This window comes from Moschus berezovskii, chromosome 7 (genome assembly GCF_049115385.1).
Source record: "Moschus berezovskii isolate FMDL1 chromosome 7, NW_MosBer_1.0, whole genome shotgun sequence".
Classification (NCBI taxonomy): Eukaryota; Metazoa; Chordata; class Mammalia; order Artiodactyla; family Moschidae; genus Moschus; species Moschus berezovskii.
The window spans coordinates 97,566,407-97,587,590 of record NC_142466.1 but is presented as its reverse complement, the minus strand read 5'-3'; the positions used below and the strand labels follow the sequence as shown (position 1 = coordinate 97,587,590).

General features: G+C 43.1%; 1 protein-coding gene across 10 annotated transcripts in view; it reads right to left on the bottom strand.

Moving 5' to 3' along the window:
* The window catches only part of TMEFF1 (transmembrane protein with EGF like and two follistatin like domains 1), a 151,552-nt gene extending 139,681 nt beyond the window's left edge, over nt 1–11,871 (bottom strand). The window contains exons 1-2 of one of the 10 annotated variants that reach the window (XM_088838196.1): nt 11,824–11,866; nt 11,671–11,738 (exon numbers count right to left, since the gene is read on the bottom strand). The gene's annotated coding sequence lies outside the window, so the exon portion shown is untranslated. Of the gene's footprint in view, nt 1–895; nt 1,856–3,324; nt 3,440–3,480; nt 3,662–11,670; nt 11,739–11,783 lie in introns of those variants that run through there. The other 9 variants (XM_088838193.1, XM_088838195.1, XM_088838192.1 and 6 more) reach the window with 9 other exon arrangements.
* Between the last annotated feature and the right edge of the window lie 9,313 nt (nt 11,872–21,184).

Below are 21,184 nucleotides of genomic sequence, written 5' to 3'. Positions count from 1 at the left end.
ACCATCTCCCAGTCTCCCTGAAATTCCCTTGGGATCATTATTCAAGTACCCTCCACAGAAAGTGCTTTCACAAAATCAAAGTCCCCTTACGTAGGTGTTCCTGCTCCGGCCTGCTTCTCATCTGAGGACAATCTACTCTTCAGCAACACGCACCACTTCAGCCACAACAGCTCTCAAGTCGCAGGGCCCAGGGTCCCACATATTTACCTTTTCCTTCAGCCTCAGAATTACTCTGTACTAGTCTATCCATAGCCTCAGGGCATCCCCTATCCAAGTATGAGCTCCTGTGGCCTGGAACTATATTTTATTTGTACATTGAGCACATAGCTGATTCTTGGCATTTGATCACAAGAAAGCAAGGATGTCAGGAAGAACCTCTCTCCAGCCCCACCCTCTCCCCTCAACACCACATACATTTCCAGTTGTCTCCTGGCCACCTCCATCTAGCTGGCCATTATGGGTACCTCAGAAATCTCCCATAGCGAATGAATTATTCATTCCCAAACCTCCGATTTCTGATGATTCCAGCCACATTAACTCGGCTGAAAGCAGAAATCTCAGTGTGCTCTTCAAACCCATGGAAGCACTCATCAAGACCTACTTCACATTTTACCTCTGTATCTCTTCTCTCTGCTCCCATTCTTATTGCCTGCGCCCAAGGTGAGCCCTGCTCTCCCAAAATGACCTCCCAAACTTCTGGCCCCTCGAGGAACCTTCCTGCAACACAGTTGATGATGCCACAGTCCTGCATGTAGACCTCTGGTGATAAAGTCCAAACTGCTCACAAGGCATCCAAGGCTTTTCCAGATCTATCCTCGATTACAGTGCCCCCCCCCCCACCACACCCCACAACACCTTTTCCCTGCATGTTTCCACCCAGCCAGACCACACTCACCTTCATGCCCTTGAACTTGTTGTGTTCTCATGACTCTGGACATGGGGCTTCCTCTGGCTGGAATCCTTTACCACAAAGTCCACCAATGGCTTATCTTCATCCCTCAACGTCCAACTCTCCTGAAATTTTTGTGAAGCCTTCCTTAACTAACACCCAGGCTATTATGTTGATTCTATTTATAATAGCTGAGTTTGAGGCAGCTTAACAACTACGTACACACTGCAACTAAGTTGTGTGTTTGTTTTTTTTAAGAGAGAGTATCAGGGCAAAGACAAGACAAAGGTAAAAAAAGAAATTAAGAGTTGGTGTTGCATTCAAAACCTCTATGATAACATCTCATCTTGTTAAATCTTGTTAAAGAGGTAGTTAGCCCTGCGTGTTCTATCCAGAATGAATGAGTTACTCTCCTGTGAGCTCACTGCCAGCTGTAGATAATTGCACTTCCCTTATTTTCTTTAATTTGCTCATTGTGTCTGTCTCCTTCAGTAGGCTGGGAAATTCCGAAGGGAAATACATAATTTCTGACTCATCTCTGGATCCCCAGCATGAAGCATATGACTCAGCATAAGACTGGTGCTCAGGAGACAAGAGTTAAACAAATGTCACCGTGGACAGGGGAAAAGGTCCTAGTGCTTGTTGAGCTCCCTGTCTGGCTCTTGAAAATCCATTATTTAATCCTTGCAAAAACTTACATGGCTGAGAAATGGCAGACCTAGAACTCAAACCTCCCACTATCTGTCTCGCCAAAGCACCTGCTCTTTTTACTAGGCACAGGGCTCCTACCTTCACCATTACTATGTGCCCGAACACCCTGTCCTTCAAGACTGGTTTTCAAACAACCCTTCTCCAAGAAGCTTTTCCTGCTCACTCAGGAGAAGTCAGCCTGAGTCGAGCCCCAACCTTCCACAGCACTCAAGGAAGATGCAGTCACAAGTGGGGAGAAAAGGGCTACCTTCTGGGTACTTGAGCACTAGCAGGCTGGGCGGGTATTCTGCACAGGGTCTTCTGGGGGCCTCGGTGATCCTTCTACCCCCTGCCCCAGGGTACAGCGCCTGGGCCTTCCTGCCTTTCTCTTTTTTCTTCAGGGTCCAGAATCTTTCCAGTTCTCATTCCAAACTGAACCCCCAAATAAATCTCCTCAGGCCCACTGCTTATCCAACCAAGGGAGCTGTATTCAAACACACTCCTTCATTACATCAGTTAGGTCTTTGTATTTTAAGCATCTTACCAATCTTTAGGGTTGGTGAGCATCCCAGTCCCCTCAAACATATTAAAAGAATTTAAAGAATCATGAGAAGGGACCATGGTGCTTTAGGAGGCCCTGTCATCAGGCTCTCAATACAGCTGAATACTTTTGGGGTAGCCTGGGTGTAAGAAGAGACAATCCATTGATCTTGCCCCTGGATCCTTCCCCCACCCCTCCCCCTTCCCTCCTTCCAGACAGGATGCCTGGTCTCTAAAGGCAGGAAATCTTGGTCCAGAAAACTGCTGGGGTGGTGGTCACAGGTCCCTTTCTCCACCCAGGGCTTCAGAATCCTCCATTTCCTCCTAGTCTCTCTGGCCCCAAACTCCCAGAGCAGTCCTCAGTCCTAACTCTGGAACTATGTTTTTAATTAATACTCAACAATTTCCTTGGTAACACAACTGACTTATCTGACGCTGAAATGCACACCCCTAGCCCTGATATTATCCTACCTCCCGGTTTTAAATGTGTAATAAATATATCCCACAACTGCTCTCCTGACATTGCAGGGACATCTGTAACCTTAAATGTGACCATGCCTAAGAAACACCCAATTTCCTTAATCAGAATAGGGAGGCTAAATTTTTTTCTATTTCCTACTCCTAAATAAAGATTACTAGTGCAATTTACAGTAGCTACATCACAGCGCCAGCATGATGATTTAATTAGATAACTCATACCAACTGTTTGGTACCCAGGCCTGGTATGTAGAAAGTGCTCAATATGTATGATCATTTGAGTACCTCATCTCTCACAATAGCACCTGCGGGTAGGCATTACACCACGCACTCTCCGCCACCATCCCTCTCCCCCATCCCACCCTCATTTACAGGAGCTGCAGCCTGGGCTCGGAGTAAAGGCGCTTTTTCCCAAGGTCAGGCGGGCACCGCTGTGATGCTCGGCGCTCGGCCCCAGAATGAGGGACCCCTCCCCTCATACCTCTGTAGGGGACACAAGGGGTCTTAAAGAAGACAAGTATGCAAAAGCGCGAGCACAGTGGCCGGCATACTGTGGGGACACGGGGATGGGGAGACGTCGGCACTGAGGGTCATCAGGTTTCTCCCCCAACCCCCCAAGCCGCTCCGCTGCCCTCGGAGTCCAGAGTCCCCAGACCCCGGGTACGTCGCTGAATCCCCCCGGGGTCCGCGCCCTGGGGCTTTGTACGCCGCAGGCCGGCCCCACTCACCCAGTCCCATCGCGGCGCGCGGAGGTGGCCGTCGGGCCTGCGGGGCCGGGGCCGTGGCTCCTGGGCCGGAAGCGCGCCCCGCCGGCCCCGCGGCCCCCGCACGCCTGGCCCGCGCCCCCGCCCCGCTGCGACCCGCCCGCCTGGGGAGCCTCCTACCTGCAGCGGCGGCGCGGCGGCCGCGGCGATCGGGGGAGGGGCCGGCGGGGTGCGAGCGCGGGCGGCCTGGACTCCTCTCGCGGGCTGGGCGGCCGGCAGGGCCGCGGGCTCCGGAGCGCCGGGCGGCGGCGGCGCGCCCCCGGCCGGCCAGGCCCCGCCGCGCGCGCAGCGGCCACAAAGCCCGGGAGCCGCCGCCCCCTCGCGGGCCGCCCGCCGCCTGCGGGTCCGCAGGCGCCGAGGAGGGCGGGAGCGCGGCCCCGCGCAGTCCCCACCTCCCCGAGACGCGGTCGCCGACCTCCCCCGAGGTTCGGGGCGGGGCGCAGAGGGTCTCCCGCCTATCCACCCCTCTCCCGCCTGCCCGACATCCTTGTGCTGATTGAGTTCCATCTTCCCACCTTGGCGGACGAGCTCCTGAAGGGCCTGAAAAACTGTTTCATTTCCATGAACAACAAAAGAATGCATTTGTCGCCAGGGACTTGGCGGCCATGGACAGGAATCGGCTCAGTCCATGCCCCCTGACAAAGGCCCCCTTTTCTTTCGGAACACCCTGCTACTTCAGTAGCCAGCCCTCCTTTTCTGGGTTCATCACGGAGTTTTGCTTTATTTTTTAATTTGCGGGATGTGTCTCCCCCTAGGCTGTGCGCTCCCGGGGCAGAGCGTGTTCCCTCTGCAGCCCAAACCTGGTTCAGGCTCAGTGCGCTAAGTGGGAATTTATGCACGAACGAATGAATGCACAACAAATGCAACTGTAGGACAAGGCACCTTTTACCATGCCCCCGCAAGGATGGGGGGCTAGCTGTTTCTTTTGCCTTGTATCCGCTGGGAAAATTCCAAACTCGGAAGGGTGGAGAGGATTGAACTTTCTCTTGTTGTTCTTATTAGAGTGAAATACACATAACATAAACCTAACTTTAAAGTCAACAATCCAGTGGCATTTATGACAATGCCGTGTAAAGCAACCACACCATCTCTATTTCTGAAACAGATTCATCACCCCAAAAGGGAACCCCCTCCCTGCACATTAAGCAGTCACTCCCTATCCCTTGGTCTCCTCAACTCAGAGTAACCACTAATTTATTTTTTCTCTCTGAATTTGGCTATTCTGGACACTCCATATCAATGGAATCATATAACAGGTAGTCTTTTGTGCCTGGCTTCTTTCACTTAGCATGGTGTTTCAAGTGCGTGTTGCAGTGCGTGTCCTACTTCATTTCTTTTTATGGCTAAATAATATGCCAATGTATGTATACCACAGTGTGTTTACACATGTATCTATTGAGGGATATTTGTGTTATTTCCACCTTGTGTGAATAGTGCTGCCCTGAATGTGCCTATATAAATGTATTTGTCTATGTTTTCAGTTCTTTGCGGTATATACTTGGGAGTGGGATTGCTGGGTCATATGGTAATTCTGTTTAACTCTATGCTGCTGCTGCTGCTAAGTCTCTTCAGTCATGTCCGATTCTGTGCGACCCCATAGACAACAGCCCACCAGGCTCCCCGATCGCTGGGATTCTCCAGGCAAGAATACTGGAGTGGGTAAGGAACTGCCAAAAAAATTTCCCATAGCGGCTAAATGAATGATTTTACATTCCCACCAGCAATATATGCAATGTATGAGGGTTCCAAATTTGCCATTACCTCACCAACACTTGCTATTTTTTTTTTAATTCCTTGGATATATGTGAGGCTATCCCCCCACCACCCTCCTAGCTCCCATGACCCACAGAGTCACCTTGATCAGGGAGTGAGAGGCTGAGCCAGGTCTTTTGACTGCAAAGAAATACTCAAACACTTCTAGGGGTCAGAAGCACTAATAAAAATAAAGTATAGTAGAGGTATACTACTGTAATGTAGAGGTATACTCCCTGTTCATTATTTTAACAATAATCTGTCAGGTGTCCAAGTAGATCTAAAATTGTCCAGAGAACTTAGAAACTAAGACCACCCCTATGGAGATGCTAACTGGAAACAAACTGTGTGACATCTGCCTCAGTGGAACTCAAGGCAGTACAGTATAGTTCAGATACTGAAATCTCAGAACTTCTGAAGTATGTTGATAGCTAATGACAATCAGTTCAGTTCAGTCCAGTTCAGTTCAGTCGCTCAGTCGTGTCCGACTCTCTGCGACCCCATGGATCACAGCACGCCAGGCCTCCCTGTCCATCACCAACTCCCGGAGTTCACTCAAACTCATGTCCTCAGAGTCAGTGATGCCATCCAGCCATCTCATTCTCGGTCATCCCCTTCTCCTCCCGCCCCCAACCTTTCCCAGCATCAGAGTCTTTTCCAGTGAGTCAGCTCCTCGCATGAGTAATAATGTACCAAAATTTTTAAACTGAGACTTCCCTGGAAAATTTTGTCATTGTTGAGTCATTAAGTTGTGTCTGATTCTTTGAGACCCCATGGGTTGCAGCACCCATGGCCAGGTTTCCCTGTCCCTCACTATCTCCCACCATTTGCTCAAACTCATGTCTATAGAATCAGTGATGCCATTCAACCATCTCATCCTCTATTGCCTCTTCTCTTCATACCCTCAATCTTCCCCAGCATCAGGGGCTTTTCCAATGAGTTGGCTCTTTGCATCAGGTGGCCAAAGAATGGGAGCTTCAGCTTCAGCATCAGTCCTTCCAATGAATATTCTGGGTTGATTTCCTTTAGGATTGACTGTTTTGATCTCCTTGTTGTCCAAGGGACTCTCAAGAGTCTTCTCCAGCACCACAATTCAAAAGCATTAATTCTTCACTGCTCAGCCTTCTTTATGGTCCAGATCTCACATCTGTACATGATTCCAGGAAAAACCATAGCTTTGGCTAAATGGACTTTTGTCCGTAAAGTGATGTCTCTGGTTTCTAATACATTGTCTAGGTTTGTCATAGCTTTTCTTCCAAGCAGCAAGCATCATTTAATTTCATGGCTGCAAAAAAATAAAAATAAAATAAAATAAATAAAAATAATTTCATGGCTGAAGTCATCATCCACAGTGATTCTGGAGCCCAAGAAAATAAAGTCTGCCATTGTTTCCACTTTTTTCCCCATCTATTATCTATGAAGTGATGGGAGTGGATGCCATGATCTTCTTTTTTTTAATGTTGAGTTTTTTTTAATGTTAACTCTCCTCTTTCACCTTCATCTAGAGGCTCTTTAGTTCCTCTTCGCTTTCTGCCATTAAAGTGGTGTCATCTGCGTATCTGAGGTTGTTGATATTTCTCCCAGCAATCTGGATTTCAGCTTGTGATTCATTCAGCCAGGCATTTCACATGATGTACTCTGCAGCAGAAAAGATTAAGAAGAGGTGGCAAGGATACACAGAACTAGACCCAAAAAAGTCTTAATAACCTGGATAACCACGATGGTGTGGTCAGTCAAGTAGAGCCAGACATCCTGGAATATGAAGTCAAGTGGGCCTTAAGAAGCATTACCACAAACAAAACTAGTGCTGGTGATGGAATTCCAGCTGAACTATTTCAAATCCTAAAAGATGATGCTGTTAATGTGTTCCACTCAATATGCCAACAAATTTGGAAAACTCAGCCACAGGACTGGAAAAGGTCCGTTTTCGTTCAAATCCCTAAGAAAGACAATGCTAAAGAATGTTCAAACCAAGAACTTCCAGATGTACAAGCTAGATTTAGAAAAGGCAGAGGAACTAGAGTTCCAACATCAGTTGGATCATAGAAAAAGCTAGAGAATTCCAGAAAAACATCTACTTCTGCTTCATTGACTATAGGAAAGCCTTCGACTGTGTGGTTCACAACAAACTGTGGAAAATTCTTCAAGAGATGAGAACATCAGCTCACCTTACCTGCCTGCCTCCTGAGAAACGTGTATACAGGTCAAGAAGCATAGTTAGAACTGGACATGGGACAACAAACTGGTTCAAAATTGGGCAAGGAGTACGTCAAGGCTGTATATTGTCATCCTGCTTATTTAACTTATATGCAGAATACATCATGTGACATGCCTGGTTGGATGAATCACAAGCTGAAATCCAGATTGCTGGGAGAAATATCAACCTCAGATATGTAGATGACACCACTTTAATGGCAGAAAGCGAAGAGGAACTAAAGAGCCTCTTGATGAAGGTGAAAGAGGAGAGTAGCTCAAAACTCAACATTAAAAAAATGAAGATCATGGCATCCATTCCCATCATTTCATAGCCAATAGATGAGGAAAAAGTGGAAACAGTGGCATTCTTTATTTTCTTGGGCTCCAAAATCACTGAGGATGATGACTGCAGCCATGAAATTAAAAGATGTTTGCTGCTTGGAACAAAAGCTACGACAAACCTAGACAATGTATTAGAAACCAGAGACATCACTTTACGGACAAAGGTCCATTTAGTCAAAGCTATGGTTTTTCCTGGAATCATGTACGGATGTGAGAATTGGACCATAAAGAAGGCTAAGCACTGAAGAATTAATGCTTTTGAATTGTGGTGCTGGAGAAGACTCTTGAGAGTCCCTTGGACAACAAGGAGATCAAAACAGCCAAACCTAAAGGAAATCAACCCAGAATATTCATTGGAAGGACTGATGCTGAAGCTGAAGCTCCCATTCTTTGGCCACCTGATGCAAAGAGCCAACTCATTGGAAAAGCCCCTGATGCTGGGGAAGATTGAGGGTATGAAGAGAAGAGGCAATAGAGGATGAGATGGTTGAATGGCATCACTGATTCTATAGACATGAGTTTGAGCAAACGGTGGGAGATAGTGAAGGACAGGATAGCCTTGTGTGCTGCAGTCTATGGGGTCATGAATAGCTGGACATGATGAGCACCTGAACAACAACAATAGATTGGAGGGGCCGGCAGCTTTAGAATTTTTTAAAAATGTGGTTCTAGGAATCACGAGAAATACTATTTGCACATATGGAAAAGGAGGAATGAAAAACAGTTTACTGAAGCACTACTGTAAAAAAAGTGAAAACATCTATTGATAGAAAAATGGTTAAACTATGGAATAGCCAGAGTGTAGAAAATCATATTTCACTGACTTCAGGACACCATGAATGATAAACACCATTATTTTCAGTTCAGTTCAGTCGCTCAGTCCTGTCCGACTCTCCGCGACCCCATGAATCACAGCACGCCAGGCCTCCCTGTCCATCACCAACTCCCGGAGTTCACTCAAACTCATGTCCACAGAGTCGGTGATGCCATCCAGCCATCTCATTCTCTGTCGTCCCCTTCTCCTCCTGCCCCCAATCCCTCCCAGCATCATAGTCTTTCCCAGTGAGTCAACTCGTCGCATGAGGTGGCCAAAGTATTGGAGTTTCAGCTTTAGCATCAGTCCTTCCAATGAACACCCAGGACTGATCTCCTTTAGAATGGACTGGTTGGACCTCCTTGCAGTCCAAGGAACTCTCAAGAGTCTTCTCCAGCACCACAGTTCAAAAGCATCAATTCTTCGGCGATCAGCTTTCTTCACAGTCCAACTCTCACATCCATACATGACCACGGGAAAAACCATAGCCTTGACTAGACAGACCTTTGTTGGCATTATTTTATGTATCATTAAAAAAGAAAAAAGTGCTCCTAATTAAAGTATGACAAAAAAGTTTTCTTAACACTTATAATTTTTATTTTATATTTATTCAAAAAGCCACATGAAACTTAAGACATGAATTTTTAATTCCATGTCATCCTCATGCATACATTAAAAGTATTCATCCAATAAATTGATTAAAACATATATAAATCTTCTTCTTGGAGCCAGAACCTTCTGAGTCATATGTAGACTCAGAATCATTAATATTCCAGGCTGCTAACATCCATTCTGCAAGTTTTGAAGCATATCCAGCAGGCAATGACAATTACATCACTACTACAGCCTAGATGATGGCAAGTGTAAGATGCATACCAATTTTAGAGATAATAACATATGAATGAAAGAGTATGCCTTAGAATAATGAAAAAAGGGTATTATGCAGCAGCTAAAGGAGCCAAGGAAATTTCATACAGGCCACCTTGGAAAGTATTAATTCATTCATACTGCCAAGGAAAATTAGCAAGTTGCCAAAAATATATAGTGTGAGTTTATTTTCAGAAAAGCAAAACCAACCTCTATATTTCTACAGCAGGCACTGAAAACTTGTTTAGCCCAAAGATATTCACCCCTCACTTTTACTATGTCGTTCTATACTTTGTTGTTGTTCAATCGCTAAGTCGTGTCTGACTCTTTGCACCCCTTGGACTGCAGCACATCAGGCTTCCCTGTCTTTCACTATCTCCCAGAGTTTGCTCAAACTCAAATCCATTCAGTTGGTGATGATGTCCAAGCATCTCATCCTCTGTCGTCCCCTTCTCCTCCTGCCCTCAATCTTTCCCAGCATCAGGGTCTTTTCCAGTGAGTTGGCTCTTTGCATCAGGTGGCCAAAGTGTTGGAGCTTAAGCATCAGTCCTTCCAATGAATATTCAGGGTTGATTTCTTTTAGGATTGACTGGTTTGATCTCCTTGCTGTCCAAAGGATTCTCAGGAGTCACCATATTTTAGATGCTTAAAAAGTAAATTATTAATATTTCCCTAGACTCCCTTATTTTTTTTTCTTTTTTGGCCACTCAGCATTCAGGGATCTTAGTTTCCCCACCAGGGATGGAACCCCATGCTCCCTACAGTGGAAGCATGGAGTCTTAACCACTTGACCACCAAGGGAAGTACCTCCAGACTCCCTTGTTGATAGAGGGGTCACGTGATACAGTCTGGCCAATGAGTTGTAGGCAGATGTTCCAGTCGGCTTCCTTTCCTGAATTAAAACATAAAACTTCACAAGATAGCTTTTGTCCTTTCCTGTCCAATATATGGACTCAGTTTTAGAGAAGCAGCAATCACCTTGTGACCATGACGACAAAGGTGTGGATGGTGAAACCAAGACAGAAAGAGTCTGCTGGCTCTACACTACCTGCCCTTGGGTTTCCTTTCAAATGAGACTAAAAAACTGCTTTCTTTTGCTGGTATTCACTTGGCAGAATAAAGTCCTAACTGCTACAAATCAGTGTAGAAATAGATTTTTAAGTATCAGAGCAAAATGCACACTAAATTGATGAGTGGAGGTGGAAACAGAATTGGGAAGGGGACTTTCCCTTCATTTTTAGTTTTTGAATTTTTTACAACATAAAGGTATTCACATATTACCCATTTAGCTAAAAAAAAAATATTTCTGTAAGATTTATTCAGAAATGAAAAAGACTCTTGACAAGAAAGGCTCTTAAAATGGGGCGTCATCTCAGGCTGAGGTAAATGACTAAACGAAAGAAAGTTTTTCCACTGAGCTATCAGTTTACTCTTCATTCAAAAAAGTTAATGTGGCTTGATTTATTTGTTCTTAGAGAGTGCAGACTGCGTCATAGTGAGTACCAGTTCCTTTTCTAAAGGCTCACCAACTATTTCTTTTGTTTTTAGGCAGTACTGCTTGGCTTGTGGGATCTTAGTTCCCCCATATGGAATCAAACCTACAGCCTCAGCAGTGAAAGCGTGGCATCCTTACCACTGCACCGCCAGGAAATTCTCCTCACAAACTACCTTTGATATGATCCATCCTGGGTTTGTATTGGTGCTCAGTAAAATTCAAGATTATTGGAGTCCATTTTTCAAGATGTACTTTTTTCTCCTTTCTAAAATTAGAATATTTTCCAATCTCTAATTTCCTGTTACTGCTCAGGTTCTCTGATATTTTCCAAAGGTTACCAGAATAACAACGGCATACAAAAGATTCTGGCACACAAAAAAGCACATTATCATGATACTTAATGCTTCTAACATTTATAATAGTAATAGCTGCTGCTGCTGCTGCTGCGTCACTTCAGTCATGTCCGACTCTGTGTGACCCCAAAGATAGCAGCCCCCCAGGCTCCCCCGTCCCTGGGATTCTCCAGGCAAGAACACTGGAGTGGGTTGCCATTTCCTTCTCCAATGTGTGAAAGTGAAAAGTGAAAGTGAAGTCGCTCAGTCGTGTCGACCCTTAGCGACCCCACGGACTGCAGCCTACCAGGCTCCTCCATCCATGGGATTTTCTAGGCAAGAGTACTGGAGTGGCTTGCCATTACCACTTATTGGGCGTTTCTGACAAACATTGTGCCAAGTACTTTACATACACTGTCTGATGCCATCTTCACGAAAGTCCTGTGAAGCCAGCAACTATTACCAGGTCCACTTCCCAGAGGCAGACACTGAAGCTCGGGCAGGTAACTTACCTAAAGCCACACAGGCACGCGGTGTCAGAACCCTGGGACCTTGAACGCATCAGCTCTTGAACACCGAGCTTAGTTGAAAAAAAAAAGCAAAATCAGTAAAAATGTAAACTCACCAACAGCTTGTCTCTGTGTACCCTGCAAACACCCACTAACCAGGCCCATCTCCTCTCGCCGGGCGGAGCCAGAGCTGACTGCCATCCGGATCCTTTCCGTATTTTCCTTATCACCTCAGTCTAAGTTGCTCAGGCTCCGCCCCTCCCCTGACCGTGGCACCTTCTGCGCAAGCGCACTGTCGTCCGGAACGTGGCCACAGCTCTGCGCGTCCCCGAGAGCTACAGACCGGAGCAGAGGGAGCGCGCCGAGCGGGGCCGCGCCCAGAGGTGGGCGGGGCCTCCATGTAACCGGCGGAGACTCGCGAGCCCAGGACTTGTGGAATGAATGGCGGGGATTATAAGGATGAGCTCGATCGGGAGTTGCCACAAGAAGTTCCTATTGCACAAGTATTTCATCCACCCATCTGTTTATTCCAGAACTAGGTGTTAGTGGCTACTGAGTGCGAGTATCTACTTAGCATGAAGAATATGCCCACAGGGCTCCCCAGCTTGAATAGATACTTGAGAATGTGCGGGAGCGGGGTTCCTTGAGCCTCACCCCCCAACCCCCAATACAGGAGAATTCCTGTACTGCAGGAGGAAAAGCAAGCCCAGGTCAAGGGTTCAGATCTGCATCTACCTGGGAAATAGATCCCGCTTGTCTCTAGGCTTTTCATTCCATGCTCTTCTCTTCTCCCAGTCTCTTGTACTTACCCCATCTGCCCTTATGTCAGGGTCCTGTCAATTCTGCTTTCTAGAAGCTTACACTCTAGAGGGGTTAGAACACTGCAGCATGATACAGATGAGGAAAGGGGGCACTCAAAAAAGGAGTAAATAGCTAAGACTAGGTCTGTAGAAAGCAGACGATTAATCCTCATGCTGGTTAATCCTCACTGTGGTCCAAAGGAGCTAGATAATGATAGAATCAGTGTTCAAAATACTTGAGAAGTGTGGGCCCTCCCTCAGGGAGCTCACGATGTTTCAAAAAGAAACAGAGGGGCGGAGAGTAGAATAAAAGAAATAAAGAGGTGGAAACAGGAGGCTGTGCTATTTACGAGGAGGAAGCGAAATAAATAATGAATATAATTTTGTTTGCTTGCTTATTTGTATTTTTGTGATAACTATTTTATTGCATTCCTGTTTTCTCCAAAGTTGACTCATTTCTTGAATCTGGAACAAACTGTGTTATTTTTGCATAAGTTCTTCTTTCCTCAAGGTCTGTCTCATGTCATTCCTCTGCCCTCCCTCTCAGGTTTTCCTTTCCCTGCCTTCCACCTTCCTCTAATAGTTGTTTAACAAATGCTAAATTTTAGAAATGGTTTCTGCAATCAGTGTTCAGCTTCTAAAGCATCTTCTTTTATTTCTGGAGTCTACAGTCTTTAATTCACAAAAAAACAATCAGCCCTTCTCCTCCTTTTTCATTTTTTGATTAATCATTTTGTAACTTCCCAGTTCCAAAGAGCTTTACTCATAATTCCATCTTACAAGCAAGTGATCTAGTACTCTCCTTGACACTGCCATCACCTCCAAACTGCTATATCCCATATATATACATATATATATATCGATTATATATATGAATAAGTCTTGTCAGTTTCACATCCCTAAAATTTCTCAAACTTTTTTTTGTCTCACCATGTCTGTCCACTACCTTAGTTTAAGCATTCATCTGAATCTCTGGTATAACCACATCCATCTCATTTTTCCCTTCCTGTTAATCCATTCTCCCCAGAGGGATTTTCTTGAGAAACAAAATCTAATCTGTCATTGGATGCCTAATACCTATCAATGGCTTACCTTTGCTTTAAGGATAAAAACCAAAATCCTTAGCAGGACTTACAATGCCCTGCCAAAATCTGTACTCCCTTTGATTCTATTCTCTCCTTTGTCTATTTCACCCACTGCCTTCTTTCAGTTCTTTGACTGTGCTCTTACCTCAGGGGATTTTGCACATGATATTCTCTCTGCTTAGAATGTTCTTTTCCTTACTTGTAGCATTACTTATTAGTCACATTTTTTCCAATATTACTGAGGAAAAATTGACAATATAGTTGTATATACTTAAAGGGTAAAATGAGATTTGATCTATTTATCAAATGATCAGAATAATTACCAAGGTGAAGATAATTAATACATTCATCACCTCACATAACTTTTTTTCAGGTAAGAATGCTTGTGATGTACTGTCTCAGTAATTTTCAGGTATATAATACCATATTATTAACTATAGCCAACATGCTTCCACATTCACACCAATGGTTGTTATCTCTTGTCTTTTGTATTATAGCCATCTTAACCTGTGTGAGGTGATATCTCACTGTGATTTTGATTTTTATTTCCCTGATGCTTAGTGGTGTTGAGCATCTTTTCACTTTGACCATTAGAATGTCTTCTTTGAACTGATCACATTCTAAACAACTGCACATCCTTTAGATTTCAGATTCAACATCACTTCTCAAGAGAAAATTTCTCAGATTCCCAGCACAGGTCATCACAGAGATAAATTCTGGCAAGTAAGCAAGAAACTATATGTGCTTGGAATTCCATTTGCTCTTCTGGATGTACTCTTCGCTTTTCTTTGCTATGCATTATACCCAAGGGAGCCAACCTGTGCGGAGCACACAAAAGTCTCCATGGCCCCATGGCTTCTGACTGGGGAGAACAGTCTGAGTGGGGTGCATAGGCAGGAGTTCAGAATCAGGTGGGGTATCATGGCTTTTATCCCCCTGTTTCCTCCTTTCAGGTCCCTGAAGACTAGCTGCTTCCTCAACCAAGTACTTATTAAGCTTCTGTCAGGCAGGAGTTTCTACCAGCTTTATTGATTTCCAGGTTCCCATCCATAATTGCCCCTCCTTCCTCCTGTCACCACTTGAGGCCCATAGGTACCATCAGCAATGTGGTCACATACTCCATTATTACTTTTTGCTTCTTTAATCTCTGCCCACTCTTTTGTAAACAGATCTTGTGTTAAACACCCCTCAAATTACTGTCTCCAAGTGTGTCATCTGTTTCCCCTGGAGACCCTGATAGAGACATTGCCCCTGGGGATTTTTCAGATAACTAAAATTTACATTATTGGTGTCAAAACCCTTCTTCTGGCCAAAAATAAGAGATTATCTAATCTATTGTATTTACAAAATGGAATGCTGTTGGCTATTGAAAAATCATATTTTTGAAAAATGGAAATAGGATACAAAGGAATATACTGAATTTGATCTCAGTTTTATAAAACCAAAGAAAATAAAGTAAAACAAATGTGTGTGTATAAAAGAGTCAACATATATGTTGCCAAAATGGTAATAGCTCCTTTCAGAATGACAGGGTTATTTTTTCTTTATGGTTTTTCTATTTTTTCTCAGTTGTCTGCAATAATGCTACATTACCATGATGATGAAATATATATATGTTATTTTAAAACATTTTTTCTTGATCCAATACAAGTTATAAAATTAATTAATCAATTAAAGTGAAAGGTAAATAAGACAATAAACATATATTGCCTAGCATACATGCCTATTAGTTGGCACAGAGGAGTCATTGAATGTGTCAAAATAGCTTCTTATTACAAATCATATTTTACATACCTCTCTGCCTTATGAAACTAAATACAGAGAATAAATATTAGCTTTTTTTGAATGACTTTGGATATTAATCATTATATTGTACTCTAATATTATAGCATGATGCTCTGAGCTCAGTTCAATCTTACCATTTTGCATATAAGAAAATGTATAATATGGAATCAACCTCAGAGGGCTCAAGTGACTTCACAGAGGCCATGTACTGCTAATTAGTGCTCTCAGCTCACCCTCTCCTCCAAAGACTTCCTCCAAGACATCCTTCCTTCCCTCCAGAGAAATACTTCTTTTCCTTCTTTTCCTGTATTTGTCACTACCCACAACTTACTTAATACTATTACGGGCTTTTTGTTAAGTAATTATGTCTATTTCTATCTTTATCATAGTACATCATGTACAATTTTTTCTTCTTTCCTCCTTGTCTCGGTTCTATTTTGGTTCTGGAAATGGAACTAATCTGGTAAAATGAGTGCTGGTGATGGAACACAGTAAAAGGACACCAGAAAGTTTCAGAAGAAAATTAACTTTAAAAAAAGAATAAATGCCGTCAACTTTTAGAGATCATCAACATGTCTTGCACTCACCTTCAGAAATCACACAAATGGGACTTCCTGACAGTCCAATGGTTAAGACTCTGTGCTTCCAATGCAGGGGCACAAGTTCAATCCCTGGTCAGGGCACTAAGATCCCACATGCCCTGTGGCCAAAAAAATATCTTTTTAAGATTAAAAAAACAATAATTGAAAAAAAATAAAAGAAATCACACAAATGTGTATTGTCTCCTTTTTTACAACTCTTTATCCTAACAGTATTTTGGTAATATATAATTTATATATGAAAAAATGAACAGATTTAAGTGTAAAGCTTATTGAATTTTGACAGATATACTTGTGCAACCAATGTCTAGATCAACATAAAGAAAAGACTTGTAAAAAAAGACAGAGAGCATTGCATTTCACCCAGTTCTGCAAAGATTAACTTGCTGCGGTTGTTGACTGACAGTGCATTCTACTTCAGAGGAAATTAAGATGATAACAGGTTGAAGCACTCTGTGCTTCAGACGGAAGAAATCAAAATGATAGCAGGATGCTCTGTGCTTTGGAGAAGCAGGGCCTTACACAGTTAGATGTGTCTCAGGAAGAATTTTAGTGAATGAAGTTTCTTACAACTTTCCATACATTGAAAAGCACCAAAATCATTAGCTCGATATATCCATTCTTGACGACTAGCAGTCATCTGTTACCAAGATATATAATATACTTGACTGCATGTATTCCCCAGCCAAAAATCATATATAAATTAGTTTCCCCAGCTGTCTCTTCAGAGCAGTTTCTCAGAGCTACTGAAAGGCTCTCACTCGGGTAATAGTCTTCAATAAGACCCCAAATGAAACTTAGCTCACAGCTCTTACATTGTGCAATTTTCTTTCAGTCTGTAGTCCTTCACCTTGGAAAATTCCATGTTTTTCTATGCCCTGAACCCTCCCTCCGCTGATTCCCTGCCATGGCACAACATAACCACTATTCTGATTGCTAAATTTGCTTTTGTCTCTTCCTGAACTTCCTATAAATGGAATCGTACAGTGTGTGCCGTTATGTATATCAATTGTTCCTTCCTTTATGTTGCTGTAGGATTCAACTGTATGCATATACCACAATTTCTTTGTCCATTCTTCTGTCAATAGACAGAGGGGTTGTTTCCAGTTTGGGTTATTATGAGTAAAGCTGCTATGAATATTCCTGTACAAGTTCAAATAAAGTGATGAATACAGAAAGTGTAAAAAAGGTTTATGGCAAGAGTAAAAAAGGTTTGCGTACATGGTGCAAGTTTCTTAAGACATTAAACTGCCTTTGAAATCTTTTATTTTTACTTTGATTAGGTAGATAACTATTGTTTCACAGTGAATGTAAGCTGGTACCAAACTGGAATTTGCTTTTCTCTCCCTGATGAAAAGAATAAAGTTTTCTTGGAATATGGCTTTTGATAACAGACCATGTAGATTTCTTTGCCTTTAAGTGATTCATATTTGTTTTTAAATCTTTTGTTACTTTGATAAAATGAACGAATATTATTTCACAAAGCTCTGTGAAGACTATGGCACACATCAGTTCAGTTCAGTTCAGTCGCTCAATCGTGTCCGACTCTTTGCGACCCCATGAATCACAGCACGCCAGGCCTCCCTGTCCATCACCAACTCCCGGAGTTCACTCAGACTCATATCCATTGAGTCGGTGATGCCAGCCAGCCATCTCATTCTCTGTCATCCCCTTCTTCTCCCACCCCCAATCCTTCCCAGCATCAGAGTCTTTTCCAGTGAGTCAACTCATCGCATGAGGTGACCAAAGTATTGGAGTTTCAGCTTTAGCATGAGTCCTTCCAATGAACACCCAGGATTGATCTCCTTTAGAATGGACTGGTTGGATCTCCTTGCAGTCCAAGGGACTCTCAAGGGTCTTCTCCAGCACCACAGTTCAAAAGCATCAATTCTTTAGCGATCAGCTTTCTTCACAGTCCAACTCACATCCATACATGACCACGGGAAAAACCATAGCCTTGACTAGACGGACCTTTGTTGGCAAAGTAATGTCTCTGCTTTTTAATATACTATCTAGGTTGGTCATAACTTTCCTTCCAAGGAGTAAGCATCTTTTAATTTCATGGCTGCAATCAGTATCCGCAGTGATTTTGGAGCCCAAAAAAATAAAGTCTGACACTGTTTCCACTGTTTCCCCATCTATTTCCCGTAAAGTGATGGGACCAGATGCCATGATCTTTGTTTTCTGAATGTTGAGCTTCAAGCCAACCTTTTCACTCTCCTCTTTCACTTTCATCAAGAGGCTTTTGAGTTCCTCTTCACTTTCTGCCATAAGGGTGGTGTCATCTGAGGTTATTGATATTTCTCCCGGCAACCTTGATTCCAGCTTGTGCTTCTTCCAGCCCAGCGTTCCTCATGATGTACTCTGCATATAAGTTAAATAAGCAGGGTGACAATATACAACCTTGACGCACTCCTTTTCCTAACATCAGATCAGATCAGATCAGATTAGTCGCTCAGTCGTGTCCGACTCTCCGCGACCCCATGAATCACAGCACGCCAGCTTCCCTGTCCATCACCAACTCCCGGAGTACACTCAAACTCATGTCCACAGAGTCGGTGATGCCATCCAGCCATCTCATTCTCCGTCGTCCCCTTCTCCTCCCGCCCCCAACCTTTCCCAGCATCAGAGTCTTTTCCAGTGAGTCAACTCGTTGCATGAGGTGGCCAAAGTATTGCAGTTTCAGCTTTAGCATCAGTCCCTCCAATGAACATCCAGGATTGATCTCCTTTCCTTTCCTAACATAGACAAAGCTAATTCTGCTTCTACGAAATTAACCCTTCATCAGGGAATTTAAAATGGATAAACAATGGCTATAAACCAAACAGTTGGGGGCTATGGGAAATCCAGTATGGCTGCTTGGCTTTTCCTGGCTGCAGGGTTACTGTCTCACAATGGAGAAAAAATGGTTAAACTATGTTTTCTACAATCTCCAGTGATCAAGGCACCCACTTTATTGGCCAAACCATACAAGCATTACAGTTTTCATGACTTTTTGTCTGACATATTGCTGGCTTCTAATCTTTGTTTTCAGATATAAAGAGGCTCTTCTCCTCAAGTTACTGATGGTTTAAAGCAACTTAGTAATTTATACCTGTGGGTAAAATTATAACTTTTTTCTGTATGTCTTGTCCTCCCAGAAATTGGAAACACTGGGTTCTGAACAGATTTATCAGGTAAATAAAAAGACTGTCTCCTAATGTATACAGAAATCTCAAAGTATACTTAGGACCTCTAAAAGAAAAATCCACCTCAATAAAAACTGATGTCAGTCCTATGCATTTATAGTCGATAGACCAAACTTATTTTAGAAAGGAAATTAGTTTTGACTATGTTTAATAAAAATGGGGATAACTGTAGAAAAATATTATGTTTCACTGCATACTAAGTTCTAGTTTTCTTAATTAAGATCTGTATTTACTAAGACTCATTTCTGAGATAGTTCCTTGTGGCTATGTTATATTAATAAGAGGTTTAATTAAGTTATTGAAAAGGAGACTCTGAGTTTGTTTCTAAAGCTTATCTCTAAAGCCTATCTTATCTCTAAACCAATCTTTGAATAAAGATCAGATCCTTCAAGATCTACAACCAGGAGATTAACAGCAGGCTATAGTCATGTTAGACAGGGCTGTGGTCCATATGATCAGATCAACTAGTTTTTTGTGATTATAATTTCAGTGTGTCAGCCGGAGAAGGGAATGGCAAACCACTTCAGTATACTTGCCTTGAGAACTCCATGAACAGTATCAAAAGGCAAAATGATAGGATACTGAATGAGGAATTCCCCAGGTTGGTAGTTGCCCAGTATGCTACTGGAGCTCAGTGGAGAAATAACTCCAGAAAGAATGAAGGGCTGGAGTCAAAGCGAAACAAATACCCAGTTGTGGATGTGACTGATGATAGAAGCAAGGTCCGATGCTGTAAAGAGCAATATTGCATAGGAACCTGGAATGTTAGGTCCATGAATCAAGGCAAATTGGAAGTAGTCAAACAGGAGCTGGCAAGAGTGAACGTCGATATTTTAGGAATCAGTGAACTAAAATGGACTGGAATGGGTGAATTTAACTCAGATGACCATTATATCTACTACTGTGGGCAGGAATCCCTTAGAAGAAATGGAGTAGCCATCATGGTCAGCAAAAGAGTCTGAAATGCAGTACTTGGATGCAATCTTAAAAACAACAGAATGATTTCTGTTCGTTTCCAAGGCAAACCATTCAATATTACAGTAATCCAAGTCTATGCCCCAGCCAGTAATGCTGAAGAAGCCGAAGTTGAATGGTTCTATGAAGACCTACAAGACCTTTTAGAACTAACACCCAAAAAAGATGTCCTTTTCATTCTAGGGGACTGGAATGCAAAAGTAGGAAGTCAAGAAACACCAGGAGTAACAGGCAAATTTAGCCTTGGAGCACGAAATGAAGCAGGGCAAATAGAGTTCTGCCAAGAGAATGCACTGTTCATAGCAAACACCCTCTTCCAACAACACAAGAGAAGACTCTACACATGGACATCACCAGATGGTCAACACCGAAATCAGATTGATTATATTCTTTGCAGCCAAAGATGGAGAAGCTCTATACAGTTAGCAAAAACAAGACCAGGAGCTGACTGTGGCTCAGATCATGAAGTCCTTATTGCCAAATTCAGACTTAAATTGAAGAAAGTAGGGAAAACCACTAGACCATTCAGATATGACCTAAATCAAATCCCTTATGATTATACAGTGGAAGTAAGAAATAGATTTAAGGGACTAGATCTGATAGATAGAGTGCCTGATGAACTATGGATGGAGGTTTGTGACATTGTACAGGAGACAGGGACCAAAACCATCCCAATGGAAAAGAAATGCAAAAAGGCAAAATGGCTGTCTGGGGAGGGCTTACAAATAGCTGTGAAAAGAAGAGAAGCGAAAAGCAAAGGAGGAAAGGAAAGATATAAGCATCTGAATGCAGAGTTCCAAAGAATAGCAAGGAGAGATAAGAAAGCCTTCCTCAGAGATCAATGCAAAGAAATAGAGGAAAACAACAAAATAGGAAAAACAAGAGATCTTTTCAAGAAAATTAGAGATATCAAGGGAACATTTCATGCAAAGATGGGCTCGATAAAGGACGAAAATGGTATGGACCTAACAGAAGCAGAAGATATTAAGAAGAGGTGGCAAGAATACACAGAAGAACTGTACAAAAAAGATCTTCATGACCAAGATAATCACAATGGTGTGATCACTCACCTGGAACCAGACATC